This window comes from Cydia pomonella, chromosome 1 (genome assembly GCF_033807575.1).
Source record: "Cydia pomonella isolate Wapato2018A chromosome 1, ilCydPomo1, whole genome shotgun sequence".
In the NCBI taxonomy this organism is placed as follows: Eukaryota; Metazoa; Arthropoda; class Insecta; order Lepidoptera; family Tortricidae; genus Cydia; species Cydia pomonella.
In genome coordinates, this window is record NC_084703.1 from 42,686,159 (window position 1) to 42,700,310 (window position 14,152).

Here is a 14,152-nt window from a genome sequence, read left to right on the forward strand (position 1 = left end):
AAAATTGATAAATTAATCTAAATGCAATAACTGCTCAGATTTTTTTAAATCATGAACCCGTTTTCGCCTGCGCAACTGTCCGTCTCCTCGAACTTTAACGGCTGTAAAAAAAGTTCAGACAATAAAACTGAAACGAATACGCTTTGCTCTCGCTTCGTGCTCGCTTGATCAACAATACGAAATTTAAATACAAAAAAATACAAAATGTTACAATTCAGGGAATAGATCCAGGGTCCTCTTCTCTCTCGCTGTTACAAAGCTTAGTCAATAAAAAATAGGAAATTAAAGTGCAAAAAAAAAACAAAAAAGATTTCATTGTTCGGGATTTGAGCCCGGAACCTCATGATTGTAAAGCTAGTGTATTCCAACTGAGCCACGAATGGTTATATGTGACACGGTGAAATTAGGCTACTTATTCTTGATTAAAACCTAAATATCTAAATACCCCCTCAACCAGCGTTCTAAAATATCTGAATTTTTCGCAAATCACTCTGTAACCATGTCTCGCAAGGAGGAAACTCTTATGATATCGATACGGCTATTTGTTTAGGCGCAACGTACCATGACTCCGCCATTTTGAAAAAAATCCAAAAACTGGATCGACAAAAAAATTCTATTTGATCATAGAATATGGTCGCAAAATTTCACGCGAATCGGTTGAGAATTGCGACCTGTAGAGGAGAACATCCGGACATACGAAAGCAGATTGCGCGAGTCAAAACGTAGACCTACGCTACGCTTCGGTCAATAAATATTATAGGACATTATTACACAAATTGACTAAGTCCCACAGTAAGCTCAATAAGGCTTGTATTGAGGGTACTTAGACAACGATATATATAATATATAAATATGTATAAAATACTTAAATACATAGAAAACACCCATGACTCAGGAACAAATATCCATGCTCATCACACGAATAAATGCCCTTACCAGGATTTGAACCCGGGACCATCAGCTTCGTAGGCAGGGTCACTACCCACTAGGCCAAACCGGTCGTCAAATGTAAAAGTAAACAAAAAATCACTTGTAAAAGGGAAAGAGTATGATTTGGCAATTTTTTGGCCCAATTGGACCTGTAGAGCTAAGATGGTCCGCTCTGTATCATTTGTCACCATGCCTGTTACGTTTTAACAAATATGTAAGCGTGAAAATGATGGGCATAGTGACAAGTGATAAAAATGGAACCATAATCCACAAAACTCATTCTCCAGTCTTCTCCGAGACCACGGTGACAACGCCGTCATTCGCAACGTCGGAGGTAAATTTAAAACTTCATACGCGATTAAGTCTCGTTTCTATAATTTAGTAATGTGTATAATCGTGAAAATTTAAATCAGTATATATACATATGCAGCTATTCCAGTTACTTCAAAGTTAGCGTGTGCTTGACAGGTAGAAGTTTTAATCCACTTGATACCCCTTAACACAAATAAAATTAAGTCAATATCAAGACACACACGTATGATGTTTTGTTTATAATATAGGAGGCAAACCTGCAACCAAGTAGCTTAACACAGTCTCTCTCTATCACTCTTCCATATTAGTGCGACAGTGACAATTGCGTTTCGTTCGCTACGGAGCGTTAACGATAAGCACGTTGGTTACGCTGGCTGGTATGCATAAATTAAGGATTGACGAACTTACAGGCATTCTACAGTTCGTTTTCATAATCAGTTATTCTATAGCATTTTAGCTACATGTTTAAATAAGTATATAATTCTGTAGGTGCGGTTATATTACTAAAATTTTGAATTTAAACGTATGATTCTACTTAATAGAACCATATATTCCAACTACCTATCATACTTTAAGGCAAGTTACTACATTGTACAGTCAAACATTTGCCACGAAGTTAAGTTACTTGCCAGTTGAGTTTGAACTAGATCAAACCGGTTCAGTGGATTCATTATGTTGTTCAAGTTTCTTGAGTGAAGTTCTACGCCAGTAAGGAAACCGCAGTGTAACAGCCCACGTTTAAGTTGTTTGTCTCGTAACTAATTGCTCGAATGAGTTTTGATGATGTTAAACATATATGAGTATTTGAAAGACTCTTCAACAGGGATCCGAAGCCAACATTGAAAAATACGGGCGCCATCTAGAATTTCTTCATTTTTGCTCTAATCATTATGAAAATTTATATCTAAGGATGCAAAAGGCACCTTAATATAGTAGTATCCACGTTGAATTTCTACATATTTATTTAGTCCCGTCGAGAAATTGATATTTTATGAATCTCTTGTTTCCAGTAAGTACATACTTTTTGTCAAACCTCGAGTTCGAGATCGGGGTGAGCTACTATAGGTAAGTAGTATATTTCATTTGGTTGTCCCTACTTTATTCAATCGTTCTGCTTTACTTTATTGAGGTAATTAGTTATTTATAAGTATTTTTTTCAATATCTGGAGCACATATGTGCTCTAACAGTTAAATTCTGAGTGTGAAATATATATTTGGATTGAATAAAATTTAATTTAATTTGTTATTGGTATACATTATGTAGGTACATACTCGTACATACATCTTATGCTGAGAAAGTGTTATCCTTAACAGTAAGAAAGTTTTGTTTCACTTAAAATAACATTTATTAAGCTCTTAATATTAGAGTTAATAAATAAAGAAATAAGCTTGTGTTAATATTTGATTAGGCTTGTGTTTTATTCGATTTATTAGTTAATATGATTTAAAACTAAATAACTTAAAGCTTATGATGTGTGATCTAATGTTCTTAAATTAAATTAAGTACTAAAACGTCTCGAGAACCAAAACATGAATTCCAAGAAGCCTAAATTGTTTTTGTAATTGTATAGGGTCTCCGGCTAGCCCTTGAGGAGCGACGAGTAGTAACGAAATAGAGATAATGCGATCAATGCCTGCGGTGTACTCAGTAGTGATGTAAGGAATTTCAGTCTCCAGTTACCCTTTAAGACTCGTATTAGTTTTTTAGACTCTATATTATAAATACGAGATTTGAGTTCTTTTTTTTATACTACATCGGTGGCAAACAAGCATACGGTCAGCCTAAGGTAAGCAGTCTCCATAGACTATGTAAGCCTGCAACTCCAGAGTTACATGCGCGTTGCTGATCCTCATTCCGCACCCTCGTTGAGCTCTGCCAACATTACTCGCCAGCAGGAATACAACACCTCTTTTAACTTCCTTGAGACTTTAGTTAGAGTTAGCTTAGACGGACTCTAGTACCTTTGTAAGTTGGTAGGTGTAAACGATAAAAATGATTTTTTTGAAAAATAATAACTAAAAACCAAACCCAACATATATTCATTTTTCCTTTAGATTCTTACGTAATATAGGGGGGAGATGGTCGGCCCATTCTTGTTTTTCTCACATAGAGGTGGGAGAGAGTCAAAATCTGACAATAATCGTCTCACATAATAAATGAATGGTAGCCCTATATCCTTTCCCGGACCGCAAACCATCTCCATACCAAATTTCATTTATACCGGTTCAGCTCCTTTAGCGTGAAGACGTAACAAACATACAGACAGCGAGATAGTAGGTAACTTTCGTATTTATAACATTGCGCACAAGCTCATTTGCTAACATGACTCGCGCATGATGCGAAAGACTCGAATTCTTCCATCTCTAAACCTACGTGCCTTTGATGTCACGTTCGTCTGACGTTACACATTGTTACGTCCATTATGTGACTTCCCAACAACTAGGGGCTTATTTGACTGGGAAGTGACATAGCTGAATAGGCTGCAATATTTGACTCGGGCAGCAAGGCCAATATAAGAAATACTACCTCATAGACACATACATTTTAATATAACTAAATCTAAACACTGCGACAAAACAGCGTGGCTCCATTGAAGAAACGTCAGACCAAGATAAATTGGCAGTGGTTTAGACAGCCCAGACAGTGCAAGTGTTATTTTAAACGTCAGACTTCTATGAAATTATGACGTTTACTCAAGTGTGCACTGTGCACAGAAGGGGCTATCAAAATTGTTGCCAACTTAACTTGATCTGACTCTATTTTCCTAGTAACAAGCGAGTGGGTGATACATTTCACTTGCTATCATATAATATAAGTTTAAATCGGCATGACCGAACGATAGTTACCTATATTATTATTATTAGGGTGTTGCGGGCCTTTGAGTGTCACGTCGACCAAGCAGTGATCTATTGAGACGTCCCTTTAAAGTTCATTACTAATGCCCGTGGCATCCAGAAAGTTCCGTAATGTTCTGTACCTCATAGGGTTGTTATACATGCCGCGGTAGGCACTTCTTTTTGACATTAGTGGTCCACTGGAACTTACGGCCCTATTCAAAGAATGAGATACAATAACGATAAGTTTTGGTTTAGATAAGTTCTCATTTAGATATTGTTTGTATGTCGTATAATTGACAGAAACAGCGCGATTCGGGCAACCAATGTCACGTTGACGTTAGAAATATCGTAGATCTATAGGTAGATCTTATTGAATTCACAGCGGAATCGAAATAAACATCAATTTTGACATGTCGTTTAGTTATCGATCTTAATCATTCTTCGAATCGGGCCAAGAGAATGTGCATTGCAATCTCCTCGTACTCCTGGCGGAACCTGCATGTCGCATCTTGTTTCTTTCCAATTTGAAACATATGTTTGTTAAACTTACGGTGTCCAGTCAAAATTCTAGTCACCGCGCAGGTTTTGTGTCTAGTTACTTATATATGTTAATTTGTGTCAAATCTTGGAATCTAAATTAAAACAGCGCTGACATATGGCTCAAATTTCTAATACTTGAAAGACCGGATGAAGACCGGTGACAATGTAATATTACAATGGAATCGAGCTGATCTGATGATGGAGACCGAAGGTGGCCATAGGAACTAGGAGATAAGAAAACTTAACTTGAGAGTTTCCTTTAGTTTAGGTTTAGTAGATTACTATCGTATTTAGATGACAGTTAAAATAAATGTAGTAATCAAAATTATTTTTATTAACACAACCTATTTTATTCTTATTTTACTTTATAAACGATCCATTATTTCGTAAATTTTGAATTGTTACTGTATCTAATGTTTTATTTCATTGCGGTTCTAACCATCACATGATAAATAAATAATTTACGTATTTACAAAGCTGTCTCATTAGAGCTCATTTAGACGGTGCGAGAACTCGCATGCGAGTTTTATTACATTGCGGAATTTGATCGGCTGAATTAGACGTAACCTCAATAGTCTGAAATGTACATAACTATTTACTATTAAGCTCGCCTGTGAGTTCGCGCGCCGTATTAATGCGACATAGGACCAACACACATACCCGCGATACAACGCCGCAACGTGAGACGACGTCGTATCGTGGGTATGTGTGTTGGCCCCGCGATGCAATGCCGTAACGTTGCACGACGCAGCAACGTGACAGCATGTCGTATCGTGGGTATGTGCGTTAGCCCCGCGATGCAATGCCGTAACGTTGCACGACGTCGCAACGTGAGGCGACGTCGTATCGTCGGTATCTCTGTCGGTATTTCTGTGTTGGCCCTTAAGCTTAGTCTGACGACGTCTACGTGGACAAGGTCGCGGGCAGAGCGAAGCTAAATATTTTCATGCAATCTGTGGCCCAAATAGCAACAGTTGTGTCTGACGCTTGAGTAGTTCCGAGTACTTCCGAGCCCCGTGCCATTATCGCAGGGTTGCCTACTTTCTGTTGGAGACATAATAATAAAGTTTTAACCAGAACAATGTAGCACAACAGTAAAATAGTCATTTGTTTTACAAGGGGTGCAAATTTGTTAGTTGTATGTTGTATATGACATAAATTTAACAAATTCCGCTACCTAAAGATTGCCTGGAAGAAATCGCTTGATAGCGATAAGACTGCCTGTTGTTTACCTCTTCTAATATGCTGTGCAACTTTTTAATCGGTTTTTAAAGACTGAATAGATCCTATACTGAAATAATGAATGAATGAGAGAATGAGAATTTTACTGCCACAAAAAACCTTATGAACTAAGTACTAAATACAAATTAATTAGAATGATAGGTAATTAATACTACTAGGTACTGGTGTGATTGTAAGTACATAGCTGGAGTGGTGAAGATATATGTAATGTACATGTTACAGTTCGGTTGGCAACCCTACCATCGTAACACGATAACTCGGCGAAAACACTTGTTTTAAGAGGCAGTTAGTATTGATTCCTTCGATTGTCAATGCAGCGATTTCGTGCCAGTGTTGTTATATTCTGCAAATTATTTCTAAGGATTCCGTACGCACATCATAGAAAACACCTAAGTGTTAGACACCTACCGCTCTGGCCTAGAGGATAGTGACCCTGCATATGAAGCCGATTGTCCCGGGTTCGAATCCTGGTAGTCATTTATTTGTGTGAAGAACTCAGATATTTGTTTCTGAGTCATGGGTGTTTTATATGTTTATAAGTATGTATTTATGTATATCGTCGCCTAGTCCCGATAGTACAAGCTTTGCGTAGTTTGGGGAAGGTAGATCTGTATAATATTATCTCCAAATATTTATTTATTTATCTTACAAGTGCTTTCCCCATTGCATCTTATAGATGCCTGTGGTCTGCTTTTACTACCAAATTCTTAAGAAGAAATCCACTTAATTTTAACGAAAGCAACTGCCATTCAAAAACTTAATCTTCCTCCTCTGACCTTCCAACCTAGAGGGTAAACTAGGCCTTATTAGGATTAGTCCGGTTTCCTCACGATGTTTTCCGATTCGAAAGCGTGATCTTCTTCATCTGACCTTCCAACCTAGAGGGTAAACTAGGCCTTATTAGGATTAGTCCGGTTTCCTCACGATGTTTTCCGATTCGAAAGCGTGATCTTCTTCCTCTGACCTTCCAACCTAGAGGGTAAACTAGGCCTTATTAGGATTAGTCCGGTTTCCTCACGATGTTTTCCGATTCGAAAGCGTGATCTTCTTCCTCTGACCTTCCAACCCAGAGGGTAAACTAGGCCTTATTTGGATTAGTCCGGTTCCTTCACGATGTTTTCCGATTTCTATTTATGTATATTTGTATTTAAAACTTGGATTTAATTCATTTCAGTAATTATACACTTTTTTTTTGTTTGGCACTCATTCATCGTTATTTGTTCTACTCATTTCCTCAAAGGTTAACTGGAAGAGATCCCATACAGGGATAAGTTCGCCTTTGTTGTATTTAATTTACTCTGTAACTGTGTTTTTCGTGTTTTATTTCTATGTACAATAAATTATAAACATACATACATACATACATACATACATTTTCCTTCACCGAAAAGCGACTGGTAAATATCTAACTCATTGGTACGAGCCGAGGTTTAAACCCGCGGCCACCTAGACCACCAGTGCTTATTTCTACTTTTAAAATGTATTCTAATGAGGAGCTTAAAAGCTATACTGTCAGGTGTATTCAATTTTTAATTATTGGGTATAAATTTGAATTGGTGTAAATATGGATCGAATTCATATCCTTTAGTTCAAATTAGAATACGCTTGTACGTCCTTCACAAACTACCTCCATAACAAATTCAGCTAAATCGGTTTAGCGATTTAAGCGGAAGAGGTAACAGGTATATAGACAGACAAAGTTACTCTGGAATTTATAATATTAATAATATAGTATATTTATATAGCAAAATATTATACACTGTGTTTTTATTGAATTCCGTTAACTTCAGTATGGGTAAGTACGTTTCAGGAAACTAAATGGCATAGTTAATATTTAAAAAAGTTATTAAATGTTGCATTTAGCGTTGTTGAAATACGGGCATTACATTTAACTTAACCAAACAATTGAAAACTCTGACATATCCATGTCATTTCAAACATCAATCGTCCGAGATAGTATGTACTTACGTTTAGCAGCAAATGTATAAACTCGTACTAAACACTAATCAATATGTAACCAGACTCTAAATCTGGTATATAGTCAGCATCAAAAGTAGCGGATCAAACAACGCTTCATAAGTATCTACATTCTGTAACAGCTTAACAAAAAGTTATGTCTTTAATTTATAACAACTAAGACTGTAAAATATATACTTTTGAACGTGAATTTTAGAAATTTACCTATATTTGGAAAAGTAATCTGATACTTTCATCCGCTACCATTGATGCTGACTGTACGATCTAGTTCAAGTTTGCATGAATAATTTATGAATGGTTTCATTCATAACTTGTCCATGCACTTTTGAACCCTAATGTACATGGTCGTAGGGACCGTATCAGATAATAATAAATTATTGATTATCTCAAAAATTTAATTAATTAGAAAACCGGTGTCTTTAAGAAAGAAGCTAAATCTAAGCGCAGGAATGCGCCCTTGAAATTAATGGAAATAAAAAAAACACGGTGTATAACAGAGATTAATAGAGATGTCAAAATGACTACGTTTAAAATTTTTTTACAATTTTCTAGTGGTATTTTTAATAATTCATTTTAATTAAAGCCGTCGTTAGTCCGCGTTTATTTAATAATGTTTCAATGTTATCGTTAGTCTGGAGGGCTTCAGATACTCAACACGCTACCTAGTTTACATAAATGGGTCACATTGTACAATTTGGAATGTCCCCGTTTTCGGCTCCACCCTCTATTCTACTTTGTGATAATAATTTGACGTGTCTATTTTAGTAATTTCAAAGCTTTAATACGAATATGAAGACTAAATCTCGTTTATCCAGTTTTAATTAAAATTCTTATTCAAGTATTAAAATGTATTATCCCGAAAAGATTTACAGTATTGTAATCATACCATTGGTATTGTAATCAAATAAATGTGAACCCTAAATGGCTCAGCATTTAAAGTCCATAACTGTACGAATTACTACTCAGAATTATAACTAGGTACTAGTAAGCCTGATAAAGAAAAAAAAAACCTTTTCCCTACAAAATTGAGTTAGATTTGTGACGCCCATACATGATCGAATGACGTAGGTACGAAAATAAATGGCGGTCCAAAATTGACAAAATAAAGGCACCAAGTACAGTTTGACAATCCAATTTTAACAGGAACAGTAAAATACAATTCTCGTTTCTCTGTTTGAGGTTATAAAGTTATAATATTAGCATTTAAGAAAAATACAATATCTAGTGCCTACCTACGTTCCACTGGCAAATGTCTTGCCAAACAATATTTTTTACAGTACATATGTTGCTACTTTATCGCACTAGTGCGAAAATTAGCATATTACGTTACTGTGTCGAAGAACGTTGTACGATACAAGTGCGAAAAATAGGAAATTCGAAACGAGTGGCGATATATTAAAACACGACCGAAGGGAGTGTTTTAAATCGACACGAGTTGCGATGTTATGTACTATCTATCGAAATTGGGGTAACTAGGATACACAATTGCCTTTATCTGAAATGAAAAGGCTCTCTATTTTAAAACGATCAGGTACCTGCCTAAATACGGTAAGGTGTTCAAATGGGTAAAGAAAATCAGTCCAATTTTTGTCACGAAGTTTCATTGGTGATACAGGCCTGGGGGCTAAAAGCCTTCGCTTGTTTCGCTCCTAGTAAGTAGAACAGACGGGCCATAAATGGGTACGGACAGTCTAAAGAACGGATTCCCTTCTATTGTTACCTATTAAAGTACTTACAATGTAGGTAATAGCCGTTCATTTAGAGTCAATTGAGATAATTATTTCTGTAAATAGGTTATAGACAGTCATGGTTTCTTGTGGGCAGCAATATCACTGAAGCCTCAAGCGCGCAAACTAACCAAGTAGTCGGTCAAATCAACAACAAGGTCTGAATGATGGACCAGTGTACTCTGTGAGGAAGATCGTCGTATAGAAGTTACATATTTTCTGGATGAGATGGGTATAGATGTAAAGATTCAATTGATATGGGCAAGACACTAAATTGAAATAATTGTACATAAGACCAAGATACGTTGGCAGCGATTTTGACAGCCTAGACAGTTCAGGTGCTATTTAAAACGTCAAACTTCTATGAAATGATGACGTTTATCTGGCTGGGCTATCAAAATCGCTGCTAACTTATCGCGGTCTGACCGAGGATCGAGGTTTCCAGTTTTTTAATAAGTTCTAAAGCATGTAAATAAGCCAATTTTCATGATTATTATTTTTTACTTGCAATATGAATTGATTTTAAGTACCTTATGCAGAAGAATAATAAAATATTAAGCCTAATTTACCTGTTAGTTAGCTCTTTTCACTTTACTCTTTTTATTTAGTTATACAAAAGCTGAATATTTAACTAGGTCATACTGAATAACTTATGAATGGCCATTCATTACCTGCACCTATTTGAATAATTGTATACCAAGTCGAAGCAATTAAACCGCTGACTTGTTTTCTGAGAACCGCCGATACTATTTAGAGTTGGATTCAAGCTAATACGCATATTTGCAATGACAAAGTGCGATAGTGTCTTCATAAACGTGAAACTTCCATGAAAATATGGGCCACCCCACACTAGCGTCTTTTGAGCGTCGGCGTCTAGTCAGCGCTATGGAAAATGGCGTCGCTGCGCAGTTGCGCCAACGTTGCGTCGAGCAGCAGCCTTAGAGTTAACTAGACGCCGACGCTCGCGAGAATCAAACAGTGTAAGGTGCCGCTTATAATGACATACCACATTTCCCTCTGTCACAGTCGGTAAACTGTTAGTTTAGGACTCTAGTGCCAAGCTAAACCCCGAAAATAAAAAAAAAGCTTATCTGATATCTAGAAATACAAATTTCCTATGTGCTATTTTACTGCCATTTTGGGTATGTCCCCATTTAAAAGCAGTTCTGAATTACCTTTTGTTTGCAAAAAATACTTTGAATATAAATCATGCCTTGTTTCCTTAAGAATTAATTAAAATAAATATTGGCTGGGTGGTTATGGGTTATTTCAGCATAAAGCTTAGGCCTGCAAATACCTATCAAGGTTGTGTACTTACGCATAATTAAATCCGTTAATTGGAAAACCACCAGTGCTGACTTTGCAATTTTAGAGGGCATGAATTTAATTGTAACTGCCGTATTTCGAAATTCACTAAACGAAACGAATTAATCGACATTTCTTAAAAATCAAAAAGTGGCGCCTATCTTACCGGGCACTACCTTAAAGGTTATGGCACCATCGCTCGAATCGATACTGCTATATTTTTGGCCTTTGATCTATTAGATGGCGCCCCTTTTTGATATTTCACAAATTTAACACATATCAGTGAAAGAATAAGGATCAAAGTCAAATGGCGTTCTAATTGCTCCTCTACACGATGGACCACCATAGTGGACCACTAAGCTGGGCCAGCGTGTAGAGAGGGTAGTGGTGTCGGATGGCTTTGTGGCGCGGCGGGATGGTGATGGGATCGCCGCGGTGTCGCGGAATAAATTGATGCATCGGCTAATGCTTCCACGTCCATCTTGAAAAACGAGTAGATCGTAATTGAATGTCGCCATCGTGTAGGGGTGCTTCAACCATCGCATGGCCATCTGGTGATCTGGGCCAGCGCTGGGCCATTGTGTAGAGGAGCCATAAACATTTTATGTGTCGAAAGGTGGCAGTAAATTTACGTCGATCCAAAATTTTATTTGACAATACACCTCAATTTCAAATTCTCCTTGCTTATAGGTTCTTACAGGATAAGAAACAAATCAAACTATTTTATTTAATATTTTGAATTGATTATACCCACTGTAAAGATCGTGCCATTCACGACGACGCGTGCCTTGACTAATAATGTCATGTTATTAAAGCATAGATTAGACAAATCTGCGCGTCATCGTGGATGGTACTAACTATAATTGTATACTACTGAGTGATACTTACGTTATTTATTCGAATAGAGGGTACAAGCACGTACTGTTCATTCTTAGATTAGAGTGTGGTCAAAAACGTATAGCCTTTCAAAGGTTAGTATACACTCGACAAATTGGGACGCCTGCCGCCGTAACTGTATGCCAGTGTATAGCCAAGACGGTATGGATTCAATTAGGGATTAAAGCTAAAACGCCGGTTCTGAGGGCCTACCGCGAACCACGTTCGACGTGTTGCCTCTCTGTCATACTTGTAAATTCGTACGTAAGTGTGACAGAGAGACAACCCGTCGAACCTGGTTACCGGTAGGTCCTGTGATCCGGTCTCGGGCACTTGACGGCTTACAAGCGTATGACAAATTGCGTTATCCACGTGATAAAATAAGCGTCGCTTTTTAACACCGTGCGATTGAAAGAGACATACGCAAATTATCATTCTGTCAAAGTACAACCATCTAAATAATACATAAACGGCTAAACTACTTAACATGCTTGTGAGCATTAGACCAAAGAGAATTAAGAAGAACAAGATTGCTCACTCCATACAACGGTTTTGTTATCAAAAATACAATTATTTTCGTACTCTGCATCTACCGTCAAGTAGTGGAATTCTCAGTACTGCTACTCGACAATAGATGTCGCGGCAAACAAAAATTCTAATGCTCAACGATTTTCGATCGATAATTCCGCTACTCGATGCTAGATGTCGACTACGAAAATAATAAGCGTTTTGGTACCAAAACTGATGTATGGAGTGAGCAGTCTATGTACTTCTTATTTCCCTATGATTAGACTTTTCGTTCATCGCGGCACTCGCGACATCTAGTGTCAAGTAGCGGTACTGATAAATCCGCTACTTGACGCTAAATGTCGACCACGAAGATAAGCAGTATTTTGACCATTTTGGTTACAAGCACGTCAAGGGGATTAGTCGTCTATGTATGTATTGTATTGGTCACCTTTTAAGTTTAATATAAATGTATTTATAAAACAAGATTATATGATTAGACTTTTTTTACTTACCGTGCTCGTGTGAAGATGACCGGTGTTTGTCGTCTCCTTTTCTCTCCATTTCACTGTTCACAGTTTATGTCCATCACTAGAATATCACACAGAAACCTTCACTTCCCGGGAATGTTTATGAAAGTCTCCAGATCAGACCAAGATTATTTAATCTTGATCCTTCGATTCATTGAGCTCTTGTGATACCTAACTGCACAAAACAAATACGAATATACAATTCTGAAATAGACTACAGCGTTTCTAAATTTTATACAGCGTGTATTTTTGATACGACCACATAATCAAAGGGTAGTTAGTTTAGGCTGTAATTAACACACTTTCATAGGTCTTTTAAAAAATGGCCGACTTTTAATTTTTCATACAAAATAATTCAGCAAGCAATGTATCGCTACTTTGTTTTAACTCAAAACGTCTCATTAATGACGCGTCGTCACAACTGTCACAAGTGATCATGATGTACCTACGAAATACATTGCCGCTCGAAAAAAAATTAAAAATTAAATATGCTCTGGTAGTAAAGACTAAACTAAAATAAAACTTTCGGAAACAATTCTGCAATAGCACTAAACCCTACGTCTAGTTTATGTTTGAGGTTATATCAAAAATACACACGCACGATATGCAAAAAACGAAGGTAGTTTGTCTCCTCCCTGGCGCCACCTGGTTTATTAGAGCTTACAGTCTTCGCCGATTAACCAAACGCGGCCAGCTTCACATAAAATCTTGCTATGGACATAGAGAAATAAGTAAGCATAGAGTGCTCACTCCATAAATTAGTTTTCTTACCAAAAGGCTCATTATTTTCGTAGTCGACTTCTAGCGTCAAGTAGCGGATTGATCAGGGGGCCTACCGCGAAAACCGAAATTCGCTAATTGCGGGGATCTTTCTCTTTTACTCTCACGAGGACCAAATTAGAGTGACAAAGAAAAATGCCCGCAATTGACGAACTTCGATTTTCGCGGTAGGCCCCCAGTACCGCTACTTAACACTAAATACCACGAGTGTCGCGACTGACGAAAAGTGTATTGCTCAACAATTCACAACTTCCGATTAATCCGGTTATAATATTAGTTGTAAATTGTTGAGCATTAGAATTTTCGTATGGAGAAAAGCATTTCTATCAACTTTCAACCTTCACAGATGAATGCACCACTCTTAGGGCGCCCACAGATTATTCGGCTAACTGATAATCAGTGGGCCCCTTTAGATATTATACTATCAATACTATTTTGTATTTTTTCTTTTGCAGAATTTTTAGGCCTTACACGCGATGCCCACAAGCACACAAGCCCGTTAGTTTAAAATTTAAAGTAAGTTTATCACTACTAATTGCTATTGGACTTGAAAACTTGAAACCTAACATAAAGCCACGTCCGTAAGTA

General features: G+C 37.2%; 1 long non-coding RNA gene across 1 annotated transcript in view; it reads right to left on the minus strand.

Annotated features, from left to right (window-relative positions):
- The window catches only part of LOC133524094 (uncharacterized), a 102,607-nt gene that overhangs the window by 80,328 nt on the left and 8,127 nt on the right, over positions 1–14,152 (minus strand). The window contains exon 2 of the long non-coding RNA XR_009800325.1: positions 12,770–12,959. This is a non-coding gene — a long non-coding RNA (uncharacterized LOC133524094). The remainder of the gene's footprint in view (positions 1–12,769; positions 12,960–14,152) is intronic.